The 26,538-nt window shown below is 36.7% G+C and overlaps 1 pseudogene across 1 annotated transcript; it reads left to right on the top strand.

Annotated features, from left to right (window-relative positions):
* The first annotated feature begins 20,279 nt into the window (after positions 1-20,279).
* On the top strand, positions 20,280-25,325 carry LOC149563926 (potassium transporter 6-like; annotated as a pseudogene). Its single transcript, XR_016363578.1, has 8 exons — positions 20,280-20,561; positions 20,897-21,119; positions 21,619-21,870; positions 21,978-22,028; positions 22,837-23,097; positions 23,248-23,300; positions 23,401-23,770; positions 24,240-25,325. The product of XR_016363578.1 is annotated as a potassium transporter 6-like (transcript).
* Positions 25,326-26,538: the final 1,213 nt, after the last annotated feature.

Below are 26,538 nucleotides of genomic sequence, written 5' to 3'. Positions count from 1 at the left end.
AGGGAAAAATTAAGATTAAGTTGCAGAATGGGAATCATTGGCTACTACATGAGGTAAGACATGTTCCAAAACTAAGTAGAAATTTAATTTCAGTAGGGCAACTCGGTGATGAGGGTTGTGTAGTTACTTTTAATGATAAAAATTGGAAGGTTTCAAAAGGTTCCCTTGTAGTAGAAAAAGGTGTGAAAGTAGGCACCTTATATCTTTGTATAGGTCATATTGTTCCTTCTACTTTGATTGTTTCAGAGAAAAATGAATATTCAGGAACAATTACTACAGATGAGCAGGGAGAACAAATAGCTGCTGTGGATTCTGATACAGCGCTGTGGCACAATAGACTTGGGCACATGAGTGAGAAAGGTATGAAAGTACTTCATTCAAGGAAAGTTTTACCAGGTCTAAAATGTGTGAATATGGATTTCTGTGAAAGTTGTGTGTATGGAAAACAAAAGAGAGTGAGTTTTGTAAAGACAGGGAAGGAAAACAAAAAGGAGAAATTAGAACTTGTGCATACAGATGTATGGGGACCAGCTCAGGTATCTTCCCTTGGTGGCTCTCATTATTATCTTACATTTATTGATGACGCAACTAGAAAAGTATGGGTTTATTTCCTTAAACAGAAATCTGATGTATTTCAAACTTTTAAGAAATGGAAATGCTTGGTTGAAAATGAGACTGGTAAGAAATTAAAATGTCTCAGATCTGATAATGGTGGTGAGTATTGCAGTCATGAATTTGAAGATTATTGCTCCACTAATGGTATTCGTAGACAAAAAACTGTTCCAAGGACTCCACAGGAAAATGGAGTGGCTGAACGCATGAACAGGACTATAATGGAGCGCGCAAGGAGCATGAGGTTGCATGCTGGGTTGCCCTTACACATGTGGGCGGAGGCTGTCAATACTGCAGTATATTTGATTAATAGAGGTCCCTCTACTCCTTTGGGCTGTGGTATTCCAGAGGAAGCATGGACTGGTAAGAAGGTGAGTTATTCTTTTCTCAAGACCTTCGGTTGTGAAGCTTTTGCTCATATAGACTCTGAAAATAGAACCAAGCTAGAAGCTAAATCAAAGAAATGTGTCTTTGTTGGATATGGCATTAATGAATTTGGTTATAGGCTTTGGGATTTTCAAAATCATAAAATTATAAGAAGCCGGGATGTCATATTCAATGAAAAAGTGTTGTACAAAGATCTGTTGCAGCAACATGAGAAGAAAGAAGATGATTATGTAGTGCTGGATGATACTCCAAAAGCTGATGTTCCAGCCATTCCTCATGATGTGCAACAACCGCAACAACAAATACCACATACACCAGTGAATGTTAGACGGTCAACAAGGCCAATTAGACCTCCACAAAGGTTTTCTCCCTCTTTGTATTCTATTTTACTTACTGATGCTGGTGAACCTGAAAGTTATGATGAAGCTGTGCAGGTGGATGCTAAGATTCAGTGGGAGTCTGCAATGAAAGATGAAATGGACTCTTTGCTGAAAAATAAGACATGGGATTTGTGCAAGTTGCCTGCAGGTAAAAAGGTTTTACAGACTAAATGGGTTTACAGGTTGAAAGAAGAGGAAGGAGGTAAGAAAAGATTTAAGGCCAGGTTAGTTGTAAAAGGATTTGCACAGAAAAAAGGAATTGATTTTGATGAAATATTTTCTCCTGTTGTTAAAATGACTTCTATTCGTACTGTTTTAAGTCTTGTGGCTACTGAAGATTTGCATTTAGAGCAGATGGATGTTAAAACAGCCTTTCTTCATGGTGATTTGGATGAAGAAATATATATGGCTCAGCCACAGGGTTTTGAGGTCAAAGGTAAGGAGAACTTAGTGTGCAAATTGAAGAAAAGTTTATATGGCCTGAAGCAAGCACCTCGGCAATGGTATCTGAAATTTGACAGTTTTATGCATGAGCATGGATATAATAGGTTTCATTCAGATTACTGTGTTTATTTTAAGAGGTTGGATGATGATAGTTACATTATTTTATGTTTATATGTTGATGATATGCTTATAGCTGGGTCTAACATGGATCATATTAAGGGGCTGAAACGCCAATTAGCACATGCATTTGCTATGAAGGATTTGGGGGCAGCAAAACAAATCCTTGGTATGAAGATTTGCAGAGATAGGAAGAACAGAACATTGACGCTATCTCAAGCTGATTATGTTGAGAAGGTGTTGCAACGTTTCTCTATGGAGAATGCTAAAGCTGTCAGCACACCTTTACCTGGTCATTTGAAATTGACTAAGGAGATGTGTCCCAAGACACAGGAAGAGGAGGATAAGATGTCCAAGGTACCCTATGCTTCAGCTGTAGGAAGTTTGATGTATGCTATGGTATGCACTAGGCCAGATATTGCACATGCAGTGGGAGTCGTTAGCAGGTATATGAGTCATCCAGGTTTTGAGCATTGGAATGCTGTCAAGTGGATTCTTAGATATTTGAGAGGAACATCCAATAAGTGTTTACACTTTGGGGGCTCTACTACTGATTTACAGGGCTATGTTGACTCAGATTTGGCTGGGGATATTGATACCAGGCGGAGTACTACAGGTTATGTCTTTACTGTTGGTGGGGCAGCCGTGAGCTGGGTTTCTAGGCTACAGAAGATTAATGCTCTCTCCACTACAGAGGCAGAGTATGTTGCTGCTACAGAGGCCGCCAAAGAGATGATATGGCTTCAGTTCTTTTTGGAAGAATTGGGACATCCTCAGAAGGATAATTTTTTGTTCACAGATAGTCAGAGTGCCATTCATCTTGCTAAGAATTCAGCTCTGCATTCTAAGACCAAACACATACAGTTGCGGTACCATTTCATTCGGTCAGTTTTGGAGGATGGACAGTTAAAGCTGGAGAAGATACATACCAATGAAAATCCAGCAGATATGTTGACAAAGGTTGTCACAAGGGAGAAGCTGAACTCCTCTTCAGCTTCAGTTGGTCTTTTAGACTAAATATGAATAAAAGAACAGCAGAGTCCAGGGTGGTTTGATCCAGTGGGAGCCCCATGCGGTAGTTGTATTGCTACAGGATCAGTCTCCAAGTGGGAGATTGTTGTTTAGTGTGGAGCCTGATCAGTCCCCAAGTGGGAGATTGTTAGATTGTGGTGACTGATCAGGAAAGTACTGTACATACTTCATAAATAGTGGGGTTTGGGGCATCGCCCCGAAAAATTTTTTTTTTGGAAGTAGCCGACATCGACATGGTAGCCGACATATTATGGCCGACATATGGCCGACATGTTATAACCCTAAAGCAGTTTAATACTTGTATAAAAAAGGGCTTAGGGTTGGGTATTTTTGATATGTGGTGATACGAAATTGGTTCTTGCGGCAGTATTGAGCTGTAAGGGATTACGGATTGTAATCAGGTTGTAATCACTGGATTGTAATAAGATCGGACTTGCTGTTTGGTGGACGTAGCCCAGGGATTGGGTGAACCACGTTAAATCTTGGTGCCTTGTGTTCATTTCTGTATGTTCTATTATTTTTTGTTATTGGTTATATTTGCATGTAGTTTTTATTTCTGTCCGTGGTTTATCCTAACACATTGGTACTTTTTTCTCAATTCATCAGTGTTCCTATTAATTACATGTATTAAATACCATTTTACCTTTTGCAATTAGATTATATCATTACAAAGTATGAGCCAAAACAAACTAAATTAAATTCTTGCCATCCATTCTCTATCATTTCAACTTTACATTTTTAGGTTTGCAAATTCTCAATCTTATTGAGAATGCTTGATTCTTATGTCTGAATATCAAAATAGTAGCAACATGAGTGTGAAATCAAAACCTGATAAAAGTTCTAGACTAAACAACATTTGTACTTGATAAAAGTGCCAAAAGAAGTCGTATGCATAGTTTGCAACAATATAGTTAAAGGACACTGTTAGACGCCTAGATCTGCGAACTTATGCTAAGCATGTCCTCCAATCTTGATGTTTCCAAAGAATCCCATGATCTTCCTCATGCAAGCAAACACAATTCTCAATAGTTTTCACTCCTTCAGTGAAATTTGTGAAGTGTGCATCAAAATATTTGATATAACCCAAACAATCACACCCCTAACACAGGCAATATTGTTTGTCATTAAGAGTTTTTTGTGCTTATTTGAGAAAACATCTAATTTCTCACAACTGTTATTAACCAAATGAATTTATACAAAATTTATAACTCTTGCTACATTTTAGAGTAGATTAAAACAATTTAGTAGGACAAAAATTTCAGAAAACTTATGAACTAGTATGTGTAAATTCTAAATTTTAATGTACAAAAGATTATATCACTTCATCTATGTCATCGATTTTGTTGACCTACCACCTCCAGTCAACCCAGAATTAGCTGAAGCTTGAGCAAGTTGCATCCCAACTAGTTCAGAACTCCCTGAAGCTTGCTGGCTATAAGCATTAGCATATTGTATGGTGGGTAAGGAAGATTATTGGCAAGAACTACTACCTTTCTTGTTTGACTTTAGATTAAGTAGTGCCTTCCCATCATATTCTACAATAGATAGCCAGTTATCAAATGCCTTCTTCACTAATGCATCGATAGAAACCTATCACAACAACATATGACATCATCATAAGTACATTCTATTCAATGTCCATGCATAAAACATGCTTCAATGTGCAAATAAAGATACCTTCTCAGAATCAAAGAGTGATTCAGCTGGATAATATTGTTGATTTGCAATAAGACCGCTCAGTTCATAGACATTATTGAAGATAACCCCAACATTTTGTGTCTTGTCAGTGTAGTAGACATACAGTTTTCCACTAAGGACACAAGTTTTTGCATGCTCTATTATACTCTCCCACATCTTGTTTGACATACCACTTCCAAGGATTTGCATCAAATCCAAAAAATATCAGCTACAGCAAGAGCAAATATTCAAATGACATTCACAACTAACTTGACAAATTAAGAACTTACATTTCGTAACTTTTGAGAATCTTTGACCATAAGCATCAGAAAGTCTTCAACTGTGAAAATACCTTCTTTATTTAGTTTCTTGTGAAATGTAGATGTTGAGCTGAGTAGGCCAGTCGAGGTGGATGTCAGATCTTTTATTGCTTGCTAATTCACATTGATACTATGTGAGTGGATACAAAATAATGCTTACAAATCAAGGTAAGTGGGGTGACCATATATTGTTACAGAATAAAGCGTGTGCAAGACTGTTATTTTCTAGATATTCATAGACCAAAATATGATGATCTCCTTCTACATAGCATCCATGCAATTTAACAAGGTTCTTATGTTGCACTGTAGATATTATAGCTACTTCATTTATAAACTCACACTTTCCTTGCTTAGATTCAGATGACAATTGCTTCACTGCTATTAATTTACCATCTAGAAGAATGCCATGTTCCATAGTCAAGCACAAGAAAAATTAGATAAAATTTAATCAAAAATCTAAGGATAGAAATGATTTTTAATTGGCATGAACCAGGAGAAATTAGTAGAAAGCATAAATAATGGAAACTTTATTTTTGCTCTCTAGAATTTATTTGTATACATGAATTCAAAAAAAGTGAATGCAAATAATGGAATACATACTAACATACCTTACGAACTATATTGAATCCTCCATGGCCCAACTTGTTTTCTTCATGAAAATCACTTGTTGCATTCTTCATGTCAGCATAGCTGAAAATGTTAGGTTTTGTGTGGATTCCTTTGAGTGCTGATAGAGAAACAAAGTGTAATGAGTATCAGTACCCTTACCAAATTCCACCCAATTAAAGCCAACCCAATTGGAAGAAAGAGATTACTGGAATTCAATTCCAAACACCAAATCAACATGTAAGATACTATGTATCCAAGTTTGAAAGCAATTCCAAATACACATAATTCATTCTCAATAAGTGCAGAGTTCCAAGTGATGTTTTGATACCAAGCAGTATGATTTGCGAAAATTCAAAGATATAAACAAAGTAAATGCAAACTCCAAAATTCATGGATCTAAAATATTTAAAGAGTATAAATGAAAACAAATATAAGATTTTTTCCATTTTTAGTGTTGGCAATAAATGCCTTTCAATGTGCTCAATTTATAGAAAAATTAACTAGTGAAAGATCCAAGCTTCCATTCTAAGATTTTTACATAATAGGTTGTTTTCTAGGTCCTGCAACCTCCAATATGGCATAGAATCCTTATATGGAAGAGGCATCCTATATTTATGTTGCATTAAACATAATAACCTTCAAACTACCTAGTCAATTAAAACTCCAAGGGCATACGACGTGAACTTACTGTGCAACATCCTCATTAACATTTTTTCCCATTTGGCTGTACAACTGTATTGGTATAGATTCAACAACATCATCAGGAGCAAGGAAAGATCCAAGTGAAGAAACCTATGATTGTGAGGACAAAGCCATAGACTAGTGATGAATTTCATCAAGAACCTGAGTCAAACAAATCATTTGTTACTAGTATAGTAATTATAGAGAAAGACAGATTTCAACTCATGATTTGGATTGAAAAAAAAATCTAAAGCATTGAGACAAACCTCAAACAAAGCTTCTGCCAACATTATAATTCTTGAGATGCTTGAACTGGTATTTGAATATTGTGTCCCTCGAACATTTTGGCATGAGCAATGTGCACTTTGACTGTGGCCAGGTAAATTACATGATCTCTCACGACCAGCTGAATTCTCAGAACTGCTACTTGCACATCGTAAAGCACAGACCTAAAATTAAATAAAATGTAGGGAAAATATGAGTCCCAACATCATCCACTTGTAGCACAAAAAACCAAAAGACAAGCACAGAAAACTTGAGATCTTGCCCGTTGCCTCTGCTTGTCATGGTTCAACCCTCTACTTTCTATTATTCCATTGCCATAATTAGATGTGTCATCATTCATTTGGATCCTCTCATCCCAATGCCTCTGATCTGCACTCATAGATCTAAGAGTGTAAAGAAAATTATCGTTTACAACAGTTGGTGGTGTCCTAGTATACCTACTAGAGGAAGCTCTACTTAAGGCTTCCCAAAACCTTTTCCCATTGTGTATTCTTGCTTCCTTGTCAACAAAATCTCCCCTGCTAAATGATTCCTTTGATGATTTTTTCCTCCTAAACACTCTATCACGAAGTTGTCCAACACTGCATGCTCTTCTAAAATTTATATTACTTTCATAATGGTCAGGGGTCTCTCTTCTGTGAAAGTGTCTTGCATCTATTGATTCTACCAAAGTTGAACGATGAGTTGCAAAAAATGTAGTTTGATTAGAGACTGATGCATGATTGTTGTTAAAATTTGTGTTCCATTGTGAACCTCCATTGCTAGCATCTTGAACACTGGAAGATTTTGGGAATACATCTCTTTCTAGCATACCTAAAGGATGATCTTCATGTTCTTGTAATCTTACTTGCATTGGACCAAAATTTTGTTTCCTAGATCTACTTCTACATGGATTATATGATCTTCTTCCTTGCCCTTTGTGTAGATCTGTACCATTTATTAAATGACTATCCTCAGTTCCTGTGTTCTACCCATTGCTTGATAGCTAATTCCTAGGTCATCTTGCAAATAATGAATATGATTTTGATGACCCTGAACTTGTGGCCTTGTTTAACCTAATATCAGAAGGATGTTTCTTGCAGTTAGAACCATTTGGGAAATGATTATTAGCAGAGTTACCTTCCCCTCTACCTAAACATCTATTTGGAAAACTCCTTGAAGATGCTAACGCCTGAGAATTGCAAAATAATCTGGAGCTCCCACTTGAGTGAGAAACTGAACGAATGAGCCTCTTTTTACTTCATGGATTGTATCTTACAGAAGATTTGGGTATGCATTTAATATTTCCCCTAAGATAATTCTCTGGATTGGCATCTATAGGCTAGCTAAATGCTTCCTCATGAGATGCTAAATTCTGGAACAGTTCAAATCAGAATAAGTAATCTAAAATTTTCGATTGAAAATACATCCTCCTATCTCTAGATACTTGACAAAGAACAACAATGATGGAAAACTAGTTTTAATTTCATGTACACAAGTTTCCCAAATGATCAAGTCTCATAATTATTTACGAAAAAAATATTAGAAGAGAATTGTTCTCACTAGATTGTGCAGTTGGCATGCAGAGTATACATATAAAAAGAGAAAAAAAATATAGAAAGGTCAAAGGAGATAGAACCTTAATTGCATTTTTCCAACTAGATTATAAGTAAAATTAAATTTAGAAGGACCTGTATACTGAAATGGACAACTTGCTAACTAGAGTATTCCTAAACCATAGAATAATGTTGATGAGATGCAACTTTCAGACTCCATATAATTCCAACGATGTCCAAAGTCTTTAAATCAGATGAAATTATTGCAGGCGATCCTTAAGATTGAGTATATTTTATTTTGCATTGACACCTCCTGATTTACAAGCTTCTAAAACTAGGATCGATCTGGTGTTGCATGCAAATCATAAATTTCTTGTTGGATTTTACATGGTTTGAGAAGCATTGCATTAGACTTTCCACAATTGAGCCGATAATTTTTTTGCAGATATTAAGAGTATCCTAAAGTGTCTCCTCAAGAATTGAAAAAGCTTATAAACTTGAGTTTTATATCTACTACAACTTTATTGATTTAATCTAAAAGACCAAACTATACTAGTATACACAAAATGGCCCATACAGCCACCATAGCGAAACACTTCTTTGTTACTAATTACTAATAGGAGATGTAAGCATTGTCAATTTGTCCCCCTATAAAAATTGGTTTTATGAACTTTCTCCTTTTCCAGTTGACACTATAATCTTCATTGGCAGGAAATAAATGGTAAGAAAATTGACCTTATATCATGGTATCTTGCAGCTATGCTAATGAAGCTAAAGATATTCAAAATTCGTGCCAAAGATTCTTCTAGATCTGTGAGACCTTGCGTTGCATTAAGATCAACTGGACAAAAAAAAGGTAAACTATTTGAAACTTTCAGTGATCTAGAAATTTACCACCACCTTATTAACTTTACAGTCAAGTTAGAGAGACTACATACAGACTTGAACAATTGGTTGTCTCTATAAACTAATATTTTATAATTAGCCTACCTCGCATTGGTCTATACCAACTACCACCAACTACTTTATACCCAAGAAATTTTTGACCTGGCCTTTGATAGTAAATAGTCATTGCCTCCATCCCCTCTTCTCCTGGTTCCATTGATCTTCCTAACATCTCTGGCATTTACCTTGGCTAGCTGGTAGTCACCTAAATCACTCATGTGATATGTCATGCATGGGTTCATTCTCAATTTTAGAAGGTAGTTTGTAGATGCCTAGTGTGTTTCCTTTAATATTGCACATCATTATGCTTTGCCAATCATAATGAATGATGTCGATTAGTTGTATTGCCTACCAAAGTAATCAAAATAGCCACACCTCCTTTATTACTTAATTTTTGGAAATGTGTAATCTCCTTCAAACTCATCACTTGCTGCTTACAAATTGGCATCATTAGTAAGTTGTAACTATTACACGAGCATATTCTTTAGTATAGGGAAAATTTGTAAAGTATGAAACTAACACAAACATAAAGATTCTATTGATCTACCTCTAGCTATTTTCTTGTACTTGCATTTTAGATACATGTACTATGATAATCCTTGACTGAGATATTTTCTTCGGCATAGTTGTTTCAACTGACCCACAAGGTTATTAGTTATCACTCATAAATTGTATACATTAAATCATGAAGTTAGAAATTCAAAGTCTATGATTTCAAAGCATTTAGGTGAGATTTCATCCTCTTTTCCTTGCATGAGCAAAAAAACAGAATGCAATGGGCATCATTGAATCTTTTTCTTGTTTCCTTTTTTCATTACTACTCAATAGGCAAGTTGGATGTTGAAATTTACAAATTCCAACATAACATCATTTATCAAAATATAGAAACTCTAAATGTTTTGTTTTTTCAAGTCCAAATAAAGGTAAGGACGAATTTATTTTCAGAACACACAGAGTTTTTGCACCAAAACTATGAAAAAAATACTTTGAAATTATTATGATAGGTGAATGAAGATTAGCATTGCTCTTGCATACTATAATGATCGGCTTATTGTGAATTGCCATTTTTATTGAAAAGAATGCAGTGCCACACCAGATTCAATGGTTGCAAGTTTGTTGAGCTGCTTAAAGAAACCCTCTATCTTGCATGTTTAATAAGTTAGTAGTACATCCTTAGGTAGCTTTCATTTCATTTCGAAATCTTGGGTTACCCATTGGTGGAATACTAGTCAATCTAAATTGGTTTGTTTTTAGTGTTTACTGTCTACAAGAAGAAACAACTCTGGCAAGAATTTAAAGAATACAAGTGCTACTCCAGATAGAAATGATGAAGGAACATATTTATGTATAAAGATGCCAAAATAAAGGATCAATTGACAAAATAAGCATCAACCTAACCAAGTCATCAGCAGTAGCTTTAATCGGGATATCAAAAGGTGTCTTACCCTGAACGTGATAAAATTATCAAGATGAAATAACCCCTATGCAATAAAACTATTTATAAATCATTTGTATCAACCATAAAAGAATTCCAATCACCACCAACATGCAATGTATTTTAGGATCAAATAAAAAATATGGTAGAACTTTATTTTTCGGTCAATTGTTTCAGTTGAGATAAAAGGGACCTCAAATAAAAAATTCTATTAAAGATATGTCTCTAATTAGCACTCAAGAATAACCCTTAGCCACTAAAGACTACTTAGAAGGAGCTAGAAGTGTGCATATGACTTGAATCATAGTTCTAGATAAATAAGGAAGCAGGCTTGGCTTAATACATGACAAATTACAATTGTGAAATAGATTAGAATTGAGTCACATGAAAATATGGGATCAATATTGATAGAGGTTTTTCCTTGGCTATAAGCCTATAACAAATAAGGGTTGAGATCACTGATTAAGAAAAGGGCTTCTCTTGGATTCGTTATTTCCCCTTTTAAGATTGTTAACTAAACTTCTCATCCCTACCTCTACATCAGGCATTTAAATTTTCCTAGGAGGTGTAGACACTCAATTTATTTTCTTGTAGGGTGGACGAAGAGGGTATTAAAAGCATGTTACAAGAACAACTCTAAAGATAAAGAAAAGAGGCCTCTCAAGGATAATAGAATAGAATACACACCAATGTGTTATCAGGAGAATTTGGAGGAGGTCGAAAACACCCAATAGGACAAGTGTAGAGGGTGTCAACTAATTTGTAATTGTCCTAGATGAGTGCAAAGGTTTTGAGATATATTCAATGGATGATGCTTCTATGTACACAAAAGAAACCTTGACTATTTCTCTAATTTGTGAGAGGGGTGTATTGTCCTTATCTAGAATAAGATTAAATTGCAATATTAAAATTGAAAGTTAGTGAAGTCGGCGAAGAAGGAAAAATTAGGTGCCCTATGGCAGACTGTGAAAGTTAGCGAAGTTGACAAACAAGTTTGTATGCTTAACATTCAACTCAACAAATGGAAGTTGGTTGAGTCAGTTTCTTAAGTAGTTATAGGGGGTCTTTTATATGAGAGAAGAAGTCTCTGTTATGACAGGGGGAGAAGAAGGATCGGGTTAAGTATTGGTGAACAAGAAACAACAAATGCAAAATCTTTCTATTTTTTGCAAATCAACTCCATTTTGAATCCCAATTTGATTGGATCTCCATATGTTTTGACCGAGTCACTTCATCATTTGTTGTGTTTTGCTATTCAATTTCACATTATAGTCACAATTAATGGAAGACTATATTAAAAGAAAACTCAGACACATATAGGATAAGACTTTTTTTCCTTTTGTTTTAGGGATCTTTGAACATGGAAATGTGTTTACTTTGGAATGGATGGAGTTGAAAATAATTTTATAAAGGTTATCATTCTCCATCAATACAAGACCATGCAAATACAACTTCAACCTATATGAAGATTTTCAAAACTTATGCTATTTCATGGAGCTACTAAACACTAGATAACATGCAGGGTATCAAGAACTCATACACTTAGTATGTTTTCTATATCATTTTTATCCTTAGCAGGGACTAGATAGTAAGTTTTCCTTATTTATTTTCTTGAAGTCCATGGTAGCATTTTCTTTTGGTGAAACAAAGTTACTCTTCATGGTATTGTGCCTAGATGGATAACCTTAACTAGGTATCTTTGTGCTATGCTTTATTCACACCCAATGATGGTGTTATTGACCCCAACCAAACTTTGTCTACACTAATGGGTTTCATGCAGATGGATCCCCCTTTCTTTGCAAATGTGGTAATGTTTAAGTGAAAATGCTTCTTGGAAAGAAAATATGTCATTATTGTATTGACGAAAAGTTTTGGATGGTTTCATTATCAAGTATAATACTATAAAGTTAATAAACAACATTCTTATCAAACTAAATTTGGTATATGTTTTAAAGTCATAAATCATGGAATGAGTGTTTAAAAGACATTAATGCACAGTGAGTAGAAATAGATCTTGAAGACCTTAGAAGGTAAAATATAATACAATGAGGTAAAATACAAAATATCAATGACACCTCTCCTTTGTTATCTTTAGCCAACATGGGAATAATCATCTATGATAATGGGTAATCCTGTAATGTACAATGGACTGCCTCAACTACATGCATAACAAAAATGATCAAGAATTTGAGCAATGGTCTTGCGAATTCTATAAGGTATCAAAATGTTTTAGTATAAAACACAATTGGATGGGATCATTCATTTTGGTAAAAACTGTCTATAGCTATGAACATTTCTGAGCATTTGTTAGATGATGGTGTTCATGGAATGAACCCGGTCAAGGAATACACTATTTTAGTATCATTATAGGTTCTAAACCCTTGCAATTGGTTTGAAAACCCTATTTATACATTCCATCCTTCTAGTTTGTTTTGAGAGTCTTTGGGGTCTCTATAATCTTCAACTTCAGCTTGGTTGTGTGTGGTGCTCCTGCATCAACAAGGTAATTAGAAACTTTAGAAATTGCTAAAATAGGTTTGTTGCTATTATTATGGATAAATCTTATTTCTTATTTAAGTCCTTGAAATGATAATATGAACAAGGAGAATCTCCAAGATTTTGGTTCCCAGATTTAAACCAACAATCGTAGCACAAGGTATCTTACCTTGCCCAAAATTAGTGGTCTCAACACCAAAACCACTAGATTTACCTCGACCAAAGTCTACACCAAGAACACTAGATTTAACACCTTGACCAAAAACAATAGTCTCAACCTCCTTCTAAATGAGAACATAGCCTGTAGACTTAACAAGAGACATAATGTCGGAGGAAGTGAATATTAATACATCTGCTATCAAAGGCAACCATACCGACTGTCAAATCATAGCCACTAAGTTGATCACACTGAGGACTGAATTAGGAGGGTTGAAGACCAAGATTATCAACCTCAAAAGGAAGATAGGGAGTCTCTTGAGATTCAGCCTCTATGTGATACATAGTTCAGCAAATTCTGTGTGTCTCATGCAACAGAAAGTACTGGGAAAGGACGTTGAGAATGAATGAAAATATAATGAACTATTCAAGTTATTTATGGATGACTGGAGCCATGTGCTCCATCAATCGGGATGTGACATAAAATTTTCTGGCCATGCATAGCTCTCCAAATCTATTTCGTTCTTAATATTGTAATTGTCTGCAGGGGCTTTTTGTGAAAACTCTTTTTATTTTTGTGTTGACTAGTAAATTGGACTATGGTTCCAGTAAGAACATCTTATTACTTCTTAGTCTTCCCATCATAGCTATTGGCTTACTGTACTTCATTTCCTAGGTAAAAATTTCGTCCACTTATAGATTATTGCTAGATTCTGCTATAAATATGTCATTGGACTATGTGCTGTCAATAATAGCTTACAATCTGTCATTTTTCTCTAGTGTAGTTTTTTATATTGATTTGTTTTTAGTGTGCTCTAATTTCTAGTTCTTAGTTACGTCTTTGGGCTATGGTTTTGTAAAGGAGAGCACCCTTGTTTTGTTGATGATTAATATCCAAAACAAGCCAGTCAATGCAACCCATTAACACTTTATAAAGCAAAAGATGAAGATCAAGTTTTCATTCGAAAGTCAATAACAAATAGTGCAACGCTTATCATAGTTGTTCAATTGTTATGGAGAAAACCATTGGATTAGAAGGCCTAGGCACATAAGCATTATATGTGACCTATCCACATGACAAGAATAACTGTTGCTATTAGACAAGAGCTTATGGGATAGCAAGAAATTTCTAATTCCTACATTGCCAAAAATATGTATTGAATTTTTAGGAGTTTGAAATACTCCCACAGAGGTTTCTACATTCATGCATAATGCACGTATTTGAAAGACGCAAGATTTTCAAGAAGTGGCTCTATTGATAAAAATAATACAATGGAACGAGAAACCTTGACAATAGAAAGAGAAGTTCAGGCCATTATAAATAATATTTATGATTTTTATATCTTTTTGTACACCCAAACCCAACCGCAAAAAAAACACCTCTCATAGCTGTAAATTCAAACCTAAATAGGTAACTCACACCATAAGCTATATTTCTCAACCTTTAAACTCAGGGTGCTTAATTACAGGAATCTTTCACATAGGTGGAAAATTAAATGGCAACATAAACAAACAATGAATCAAAATAAGAGTTCAAATAGCCAAAAAATAAGGTTGATTAACCTCTTGGAAAAAGATCTGAACCGTGAATGTGATCATCTAAAAATAAGTTGCAATAAACATGAATATAACAGATTAACAAAAGGCTAAATCAAATGAGTGGCCAAAAGCTAGGACAAAAAACTTATTGGCTCGAAAAGTTGTGATAAAATTTTAAAAACATGTTAATAGAAAAAACAGATACCCCCAGCTATTATATTAGACAAGTATGCAAGGGGATAAACTCACTAGACATTTTTATGGATGAACCAATAGAATGACACCACACTATTTAATATGCAACTCTATGTTATCAATTGAAAAACATGTTTGCATTACTTAAATCCTGCTCACAAGCTTGAATAAGAGATGAAAGTACTATGCTCTATTTAGTCCAGGGATATTATACGTGGAAGTATTGAAAAAACTCAAATGCTTCAGCCTTCTTTTATCTATTGATTAATACAAAGGAATTTAGAAATGCATCCACCAAATCTCTTAGTCATTGAGAGACATTTGGCTAACCTATAGTCTGTGTGCATTGAGGGCCAAAGATGGGGAGCTTTGAGAGAATCAGGAGCATTGTAAATCCACCCAATCAGTATTCTGCCCTCTGAAGCCCTCAATCTAATCTCTTTTTCCTTCCTCTTGCTACTTTTCTTGCATTCTCCACATCATCTAGAGGAATACCATGATTCATAGCCAATTGCAAAAAACAATCACATGAGAATAATGTTAACCTAAGAAATTATTCATCTCGCAAACCCTATCCCACAAAACTAAGAAAACTTGTTGCCCAAACCCTATCCCGAACAAAAGTACCAGCAGTAACAGAGGCATAAAATTTTACATGTGAATTGGTGAATCACTTCTAGCTTTGTCCTGATTCAAGCAGTTCTAGTGCTGAATGTGTTTCTCACCAAAGACTCACCATATCCTACGAAATTGCTCACCAAAAACTGACCAAAGTTCAGTAAAAATGTGCGCAGAATGTGTTTCTCATCTCAAGCATCCACCTTTATCCAAATGTTATTAGTCCAAATTGTATTATGACCCAAGTATTTCGACCAACTTGGGAATACTTTGGGTATTTTCAACTTAGTTAAATAATGTTGGTCGAAATTTCAACCAAATAGGAAAAAAAAAAAAATTGTGCGACCAACGTGGGAATGAAAACAAAAAATAAAGAGGATTCATAGCTTTGGTCAAAAATTTTGGTAGAAAACAGGGTGCAAATGTACTAGTGCCCTAAACTCTCTCTTCTTCAGATACACACTCCCATCCCCCTCTCTCTCTCCCCTCTCCCATCCCTTACTCTCTAGATCTCTCACACGCACTCCCATCCCTCTCTCTCCTCCTCTCCCACTCTCTCTCCCACCACATATTATCCATCTCTCTCAAGTTCTCTCTCTCCCTCTCTACTCTCTCTCTCTCCCATCCCCTACTCTTACTGTCTCTCTCCCATTCCCAACTCTCTCACACACTCTCTCCCATCCCCTACTCTCTCTCACACTCTCTCTCCCATCCTTTCACTCTGTGTCTCCCATCATGTACTCTCTCTGTCACCCCCTACTCTCTCTCTCACTCTCTCCCATCCTTTCACTCTGTCTCTCCCATTCTGTACTCTCTCTCTACCACCCCCTACTCTCTCTCACACTATCACACTCTCTCTCTTTCATAGACACACACACACTCCCATCCCCCCACTCTCTCTCTTCTCTCCCATCCCCTACTCTCTAGATTTGTCACACACACTCCCATCCCCTATCTCTATCTCCCTCTCCCTACTCTCTCTCACACTCTCTCCCATCCTCTACTCTCTCTCACACACTCTCCCATCCTTTACTCTCACCCTCTCCCTCTCCCACCACCTACTCTCTCTCTCCCCTCTCCCATCCCCCACTCTCTCTCTTTCACAGACACACACAATCTTATCCCTCCACTCTCTTCTCTCCCATACCCTATTCTCTAGATCTATCACACACACTCCCATCCCCCCTATCTCTCTCCCTCTCCCTCTCCCACTCCCTCTCCTACCACCTAATATCTCTCTCTCTCTCTCAAGTTCTCTCTCTCCCTCTCTACTCTTTCTCTCTCTCTCTCTCTCTCCCATCCCTTACTCTCACTCTCTCTCTCCCATCCCCTACTCTCTCTCACACTCTCCCATCCCCTAATCTCACTCGCTCTCTCCCATCTGTTGGGTGATGCGACGCACTCCCCTGCCCATAGGTGGTTAATTATGTGGTGTTCCATGTTCACTAATAGTCATGGCTTTTGGTGCAATGGAAGTGGGCCCCACAATTGGTATCAGAGCCTGGTTTTGGCTTGGTCATGGGTTCAAATCTCCCCGGTGCCTTCCCGACCCGCGTAAGCACCTGGTATGCGTGTCGAGGGGGAGATTGTTGGGTGATGCGACGCGCTCCCCTGCTCACAAGTAGTTAATTATGTGGTGTTCCATGTTCACTAACAGTCATGGCTTTTGGTGCAATGGCAAATGGGCCCCACACCATCCCATATGAGCTCTCTCTGCCACCACATACTCTCTCTCACACTCTAACACTCTCTATCATCCCCTACTCTATCTCTCTTACACACATTCCCATTCCCCCCTCTCTCTCTCCCTCTCCCACTCCCTCTCCCACTGCCTACTCTCTCTCTCCCCTCTCACATCCCCTACTCTCTCTCTCTCTTTCATAAACACACACGCTCCCATCCCCCCTCTCGCTCTCCTCTCCCATCCCCTACTCTCTAGATTTGTCACACACACTCTAATCCCCCCTCTCTCTCCCTCCCCCACTCGCTCTTGCACCACCTACTATCTCTCTCTCAATTACTCTCTCTCCCTCTCTATTTTCTCTCTCCCATCCCCTACTCTCACTCTCTCTTCCATCCCCTACTCTCTCTCACACTCTCTCACATCCCCTCTCTCTCTCTCTCTCTCTCTCTCTCTCTCTCTCTCTCTCTCTCTCTCTCTCTCTCGCCCCCATCCCATACGAGCTCTCTCTACCATCCCCTACTCTCTCAAACTCTCACACTCTCTCCCATCCCCTACTCTATCTCTCTTATACACATTTCCATTCCCCCCTCTCTCTCTCTCGCACTCCCTCTCCCACTACCTACTCTCTCCCATCCCCTACTCTATCTCTCTTACACACTTCCATTCCCCCTCTCTCTCCCTCCCACTCCCTCTCCCACCGCCTACTCTCTCTCTCTCTCTCTCTCTCTCTCTCTCTCTCTCTCTCTCCTCCCCTATTCTCTCTCTCACACTCTCACACTCTCTCCCATCCCCTACTTTCTCTCTTACACACACTCCCATCCCCCCTCTCTCTCCCTCTCCCACTCCCTCTGCCATTTCCTACTCTCTTTCTCTCCCATCTCCTACTCTCTCTATCTCTCTCCCCCCTCTCTCATTCCCTACTCTCTCTCTTTCACACACACACCCATCCCCCCTCTCTCCTCTCCCATCCCCTACTTTGTCTCTCTCTCTCTCTCCCTCTCCCACTGCCTACTCTCTCTCTCTCTCTCTCTCTCTCACACACACACACACACACACACTCTCTCTCACTCTCTCCCTCTCTACTCTCTCTCACATTGTCACACTCTCTCCTATCCCCTACTCTCTCTCTCTCTTTATCTCTTACACACATTTCCATTCCCCCATCTCTCTCCCTCTCCCATCACCTACTCTCTCTTCCATCTACTCTCTCTCAAGCTACTCTGTCTTCCCCCTCTCCCATTCCCTACTCTCTCTCTTTCACACACATACACTCCCATCCTCCTCTCTCACTCTTCCTCTCCCACTCTGTCTCCCACCGCCTACTCTCTCTCTCCCCCATCCCCTACTCTCAATCTCTATCTTCCAACCCGTACTCTCTCTCACACTTCCTCTCTCTCCCATCCCCTACTTTCAATCTCTCTCCCCCATCCCGTACTCTCTCTTTGCCACCCCTACTCTCTCTCACACTTCCTCTCTCTCACATCTTGTACTCTCTCTGCCACCCCTACTCTCCCATCCTGTACTCTCTCTACCACCCCTACTCTTTCTCACTTCCTCTCTCCCATCCTATACTCTCTCCCTTCTCCCATCCCCTACTTTCTCTCTATCTCTTTCTCTCTCTCACACACACACATAGCCATTCCCTCGCCCCCCCGCCCTCCGCCCCCCCCCCCCCCCCCCCCCCCGCCTCCCCCAGCCCACCCCCCACCTAACTCTCTCTTGCTCTTGGGTTGCAATTTAGGTCTCAATAGTGTGTGCACACTATAGCATGCAAGCGCTATTGAGAATTTGAATGCTTCTAATAGCGCGTGCACACTATAGGGCGCACGCGTTATTAAAAGCTTTGTATTAAAACCAAGCCTAAGGCTTGGTTTTTCCTTGGAGATCCAACCCAAAGGTTTGGAGTTTATAAATAGGTTTGAGACATGTTTCTAGAAAACATACCAAAAATGATTGATTTTTCTTGCATGCTCTCCTTCAAGATTCCTTGTGGTTGGGTATCGATAAGATCAAGTTACATAGCATTATAGGTGTCTATGTTAGCTATCTAACCATATAATTTATTTTTAATTTGAACTATTTCAAGCCTTTCATCTATAATTTTTTTTGAATGTATGTTCATTTTTTGTCAAAAACCACCATGTACTAATTGGGCTATAGAATTTAGCTTGTTCATCAAATTTTACAACAACTTAGTTTTTAAGAAACTAGACTCTATTCTACACACTTTGAAAAAAAAAAGTTTTGATTTTAGATTAGTTTTCAATTATTTCTAGGGGGAGTTTTCAATTAACCATGCAATATTACTTTGTCATCAACAAACAATACAAATACTAATCTTAAAGTTTGATTTGATGGGGATGTAAACATTGTCAAAGTCTATATCATGATTTGTGTTTTCATAAAAGTCTTTAACCACCTTCAAGATATCAATTGGAAAAAAAATTTAAATAAATCTCAATACAAATACTAATCTTAAAATTTGATTTGATGGGGATGTAAACATTGTCAAAGTCTATATCATGATTTGTGTTTTATAAAAGTCTTTAACCATGTGCAAGATATCAATTGGAATTTTTAAAAAAATAAATCTTATTATATTTAAGATTAAAGCTCACCATCAATTATTCAATATCATTTACATTATGTAACAATCAATGCATACACAAAATCAACAAAACAAAATCATAAAATCTAGAAAATAAAATCATAAAATCTAGGACTTTAAGACTTGGACAATTAATTTCTCAATGTCATCAATCAACCTAAACAAACCAACAAATAAGATGAATCATATATTATAAAATAATAATAATAAAATTATTACTTACTTTTCTCTAACTCAAATCACAACTTTAAATAAAATTATCTTCTTACAATTATTGAGCAATAAAAATATATGGTAAAACAAAAATATAAACACGTTAACACGTTATTTTGAAAAACTGTTTTTTTTTTTAAATTTCAGCAATATATTTGCTATCAAAAACTACGTGCAAAACACTCCTTGTGGGAAAACAGCTTCAAAGTCTTGGAGAGCTTTGAAATAGTTAATAATACTAAATAGAATTTGGTAGCTTATAAATAGCATTCAACTAAGCCCAAGGTGTATCAATGGATTCATACATTCTATTATTAGGAATGGCTTCCTAAATTCTATAAGTAGGATAGGCAACTTGGGTGAGCATGAAATATCATATAATCATCGCATTTGCCTGCAAATTGTCAAAATCCCAAGTGCCTCATTAGTCAGATAAAGTGCTTGCCTTGAAAGATAGTATGGATCACAGTGCAGAAAATGTTACTGTATTGGAATCAGTAGTGGTGAAAGATGATAGCCTTGACAACTCCACTGATCAGCCACAGGAGCCAAAACTTTCAGAAGCATATATGTTGCCCCCTTCCAAGCCCAAGGTTACAAGTTTTCTGTGTCAATCACACTAATACTATTTCGCGTTGAAATTATTTTTTGACATGTTTCTAACCAAATTATAATAAACATCATCTATCAACTAATATATTCTCTCGTCTTACTTTCTTCTTATTGATGATAGATCATATAGTCTGATCCGTAATGTTAAAGGAATAAACTCATACAGCTAATACCATAAACTATTGATAAACATTCTGTACTGAGAAAATCATATATCTACACTTATACTGTGTTATCGTGTTCTTTTTAAAGGTCATTGATGGCAATTTGTTATCATGTTCTTTTTTAAGGTTATTGATGGCAATTTGTTTTACAGATATCTGGAACATATGAAACATTGTTATTAGCTTATCAGACTCTTGGACTTGTGTATGGAGATCTTGGGACATCCCCTCTTTATACATACTCTTCTATTACTATTGAAAATCCTGAAGAGAGAGATTTGTTGGGAATTCTTAGCATGATATTCTGGACATTAACAGTGATTGCTCTTATTAAGTATGTCTTCATTGTCATGAGAGCAGATGATCATGGAGAAGGTAAGTAGTAAGTAGTACAGTCTTTATATTAGACGACTTTTATTGTGCATAGTTTTTAGTAAATGTTGCATGAGTTTAGTTTTCAAACATTTTGAATCAAATTACATGATTCATCATTAGAAAGAACAGAATATTTGTCTTGTTCTTTTCTTTCTGATGATGGATCATACAGGTTGATCTGAAAGTGGAGGAATTAAACTCGCTGTTTCACATCAAACTATATGATCTATCTTTAAGAAAAAGAGAGCGAATTGAATACAACTTGTTTTGCTCTCTTCTTCTTGATAATAGATCATATAATTTAGTTTAAAACAGCAAACAAACTCATGCAACGATTATCAAATACTATATACATATTAGAAATTACAGAAATTATATATCTATGATCAATAAACCTTTCTAATATAATACTCATTTAAGATCTATTTGTTACCATATTTCCTCTGATGTTCTCAAATAAGTGCCAACGTATCTCAACTCCATAATTTTGTTGTTTCAGGAGGCACATTTGCTCTTTATTCATTGTTATGTCGGTATGTCAATGTTGGGCAAAAGGCCGGCAACCAATTCAATCGTCTTCAGTCAGACTCAAAATTGAAGTACTTCAGTCAAAATCATGGGAACAATTTCAATTCCAAAACAAAGCAATTGCTTGAGACAAGTGCAGTATTTCAGAGGGCTCTTCTCATACTTGTCATGATAGGTACTTGTATGGTAATTGGAGATGGAACTTTGACTCCTGCTATTTCAGGTCCGTGCTCAATATATATCATCTCTCTGAAAAGAGATTATTTCTTTAAGATTTACTTATTCAAAGTTCGCTGTGTTATTAAAGCTCTTGTTTTTGTCACTGTGCAGTGTTGTCAGCCGTGCAAGGAATTCAGTCAAAAAGCTCTAATCTGAACCAGAGTATGATCCACATTAATTATTTTAGTTTAAATTCCATGACTTAGGATAGATGACGCATACTCTTTATTATTTGAAAGATAATAATTTAATAAAGTTTCTTTGGACTTGCTTGGGAGCTTATTTTACTGAAAATGGGGACATTTCAAGATTAGGGATTCTAGTAGTACTTTGCAAGACTTGTAATACTAATGTTTGGATTTTAATAATTTCATTGACTTTATTTCTCATGTGAACTCTTAATTTAAGTTATCTAAAATTAATGTTATGTGTTAAGATTCTAGAACATATACAAGTATGCTTTATCATTGTTTTCATGTAAATATTTTAAATTTTCTATACTTAATGCATCCATCCCCTTTGGTATCCCCTAACCGTGTCCAAAAATGGCTCGAAAACTTGGGTACAAGAAAATGCATCCCCTGTTCCATCCAGAAAATTCTGTACCATTGGAAATAGACAATGGCCCATGAGACTAGCAGGATTCATGAGAAAGTTTTAAAAGAAAAACAGAAGAATATGGAAAATCTTAAAAGTAAAAATCAAATTTGAGCCATCTCTCTTATTGTACTTACAACTTTCTGTTGACTCAAGCTCATCACTTCTATTCTATAATGCAAAATCAATGTTTACATAAACAACATAGTTTGAGTAGGTAAGCTCATCGACCTTTTTAGTTTAGGAGCTCCTCATGTTTTTATGGCTGCCGTTAAGCTGAATTATGCATAAAGAGAGTCAAGGTTATTCAATCTACAAATCCATCTTGATTCCTCATTTAATGTAAATTCTCTTACGCATTCATAATATGCAGGCGCCGTTGTAGGAATATCAGCTGCAATTCTGCTGCTACTCTTCGTCCTTCAAAGGTTCGGTACTGGTAAAGTGAGTTTTATGTTCTCCCCTGTAATGATTCTTTGGTTCATCACCAATACCCTTATTGGAATATACAATATTGCAAAGTACTACCCAGCAGCATTCAAGGGGCTAAACCCTTATTACATAGTCTATTTCTTCAATAAACAACAAAAGGAAGGATGGGTTCTTCTTGGAGGTGTTGTCTTGTGTATAACAGGTTTGTACTCTCTTAAGCATATGTTTCTTAAATTGTTTGTATCGTTATCCTTCATTAGCAAATGAAAGGAATTCAAGTAACCAAACATTTTCTCAAAGCAAGGGCCCCAAAAGAGCCTAAAAGATGTCTACTGTATCTTTTTGAAACCAGGTGCTGAAGCTATGTTTGCTGACCTGGGACATTTCAATAAGAGATCTATTCAGGTTTTCTATTGTCTCAAGAAAATTATCTATCCAAGTTTATATATACTATTTAAACTGATCTGATTCACTCTTCTGAATATTATGGGGTTTTTAATTGTAGATTGCTTTCTCTATGCTAGTTTACCCTGCTCTAATTATCACATACACCGGACAAGCAGCTTATTTGATAAAGAATCCAGGAGACATGAAGACTGCATTCTATAGCTCAATTCCTACTCCAGTGTACTGGCCAATGTTTGTTATTGCAATTCTATCAGCCATTGTTGCCAGTGAAGCGTTGATTTCAGCAAGCTTCTCAATTGTAAGACAATCCATGGCTCTTGGCTGCTTCCCTAGGGTGAAGATGGTACACACCTCAAAAAATCAGGAAGGACGAATATACTCCCCTGAAGTCAACTATGTGCTCATGGTTATATGTCTTGCTATCGTTGTGGGGTTTAAAGGGGGGCCAGAAATTGGGAATGCCTATGGTAAGGATTAACACTAACCCTCAGATCCTGCTTCGTCTTTCTTTTTAACTTTTTCTGAATTTCAATTTGTAGGGACATTTCTCTGGGACGCAAGGTTCTGCAGCATGAAATTCGTGGTTGTGATATTATACATTTATATTCTGATAGAGAATTTCAAATTTTTATTTGGTGTTATGAATTGATGAGGTCATAAGTGGGGACCTCATCTATAATTATCTATACCAAGATTCAACCACTCAAACATATTAGATCAATGTAGACACAAGCCTGCAATCACAATGCTTCAACAAAATTTGAATCTCACCACCACACTATAAGACAAACCCCTGAATTTCAATTTTTCAGATTTTCACAATTTATTATTTCTGTAACTCTTTTTCTTTACCAATGCAACATTAAACAAGGTGGTTCTGATATTATACCCTTTACTTCAATACTCTGACAGAATGTTTTTGATTTTGGGTTGCAGGGGTTGCTGTCATTGGGGTTATGTTCATTACAACATGCCTAGTGAGCTTGGTGATGCTACTTGTTTGGAACATGCACCTTCTACTTATATTGCCATTCCTTATTGTATATGGTCTATCTCTCAGCTGTGCTGAACAAGGTGCCACAGGGAGGTTGGGTGCCCTTTTCAATTTCAGGAGTGTTTCTAATCATAATGTTCTCGTGGAACTATGGAAGGTAGATCAAGTACAAATATCTACAAGAGAGAAAAGTAAGCTCAGGGGACCTCCATACACTGGTTGCTGCTGCAAAAACTCGTATTCCAGGAGTGTGTTTCTTGTGCAGTGACCTAGTTTATGGGTTACCACCTATTCTAAGGCATTATGTGAAGAATGTGGGTGCCCTTCACGAGATTTTCATCATTCTAACTATAAGAACTGTTCCAGTGACAACAGTGTTGTTAGAGGAGAGATTTTTAGTGGGAAAACTTGGACCAAAGGGTGTTTATAGATGCCTTGCTCAATATGGTTATAGAGATGATCCCCCAAACATGGAAGGACAGGAGTTTCTCAACCAGGTTATTGAGTGCATTAAGCAGCATATTATGGATGATCAGGGCAGAAGTTCAGTTGCAGATGATAATTGTTATGCTTCTGAACAAGAGGAATTGCAACAGCTTGAGCTGGCGAAGGATGAAGAGGCTGTGTATGTGCTGGGGAAGACCACACTGAGGAGGACTGCTATGAAAAGATCTATTTTTGCAAGATGGGTAATTGATATATATGGACTTCTGCAGACTAATTGCAGGTCAACAGTTTCTACAATGAGAATACCACCTGAACAGTTTCTTCAAGTTGGAATGGTACATGAACTTTAGGTTTTAGAAGAAAAATGTCATAATAGGAGTTGTAAATGGGTCTGATTGACTACGCAAGGACATTCTGGTCTTTGCACCAATTAGTGCAAGGTTTTAGCCAATTCTGATTATGAGTTGTTCCATTTTACTTTTACATACTCATGATATGAGTAAAAATACATTATAGGAGATGAAGGCTTTTCAGGTGAAACCTTTGTATACCCATAATTAAATTAAAGAACTGTTTGATCACATGACAACATCCTTGTACATTTCTCAAAGATATGTTTTCCAATTTTGTTGCCTCTTTTTTTCGTAGGAATATATGGGTGGCTTTGCATTTTTGCAAATATTTCAAAGCGAATGCTAGTTGGAGACATCTCCATCTAAGGTCTTGACTCTTGACAAAGTTGTGAATGTTATTCCTTGCCTTTTAATGTTGTCAATGTCAACCGTTTCTTTCTTGAGAGTCAGCCCCTAAGGTGTATGGTGATTACCCAGACCATTTCAACTAGTATTTGTCTTCTACTGCCTAAGGATATTGGTATTGTTGGTATCATTTTGGGGTCTTCCTTGTTCCATGGTGGTCCCATGTAGTTATCTATGTTGCAACATACAATGGCACATTTGGTGGCTTCAATCCATTATTGTAAACAATGTCTATTAACTCACCCAATGCTATGTTTACAAGCTCTGCTTGTGTACAGATATTTGTTGTAAGCATGATCCTTTGGCCTTGGCAAAATAATACTTGAGCATCAAGTTGTCCGTCACCTGTAATTGTATTTGTACTTCTTCTTTCTAGTTCTCGTTGCTATGCTCAGCAAAATTGGGCGATTAAGAATTTTAAGCATCTTCTTGCTATGCATTCTAACCTAATGGTTGGTAGAAGATAGGTGGGTTGCATTATCAAATAATTAATAGAAATTGGACTCTTTGTTTGGTGGACGTAGTCTACAAATTGGGTGAACCATGTTAACTCTTTGTGGCTTGTGCTCTCTTATGTCTGTTTTATTATTTTCTAATATTGGTTATATTTGCATGTAATTGGTATATCTATCTCTTTAATCCTAAAACAATAATAGACAAGTCGGGCAACAGGGGTTAGTCAATTTTGAGATCTATATAATTCCTTCCATTTGCTCTGTTTCTCATCCCATAATCATCAATCCATAAGGAATTAAAGTATTCTATGATCAAGCATTCTACAAGCTCAAACAATCAACTCTTCAAGCCTTCAATTATTCATTTAAGCATTCCTCCATTGAAGATCAAGAATTCAAGCATACAAGAAATTAAATGAGGTTATCTTCAAGATCTTATTCAATCCATTCAAGATCTTTTATTGAAAATTCTACATACATTCATCTTCATCTTCTTGATCTAAATCAATAGGTGAAGTAAGCACATTGCAATTGATACGCAAGATCCTACTATTGTAACTTGAATTGCTACATTTACTTTA

Source organism: Cupressus sempervirens, chromosome 4, assembly GCF_028749045.1.
Source record: "Cupressus sempervirens isolate cs-2001-9-10 chromosome 4, ASM2874904v1, whole genome shotgun sequence".
Lineage (NCBI taxonomy): Eukaryota > Viridiplantae > Streptophyta > Pinopsida > Cupressales > Cupressaceae > Cupressus > Cupressus sempervirens.
This window is presented reverse-complemented; position numbering and strand designations above follow the sequence as displayed.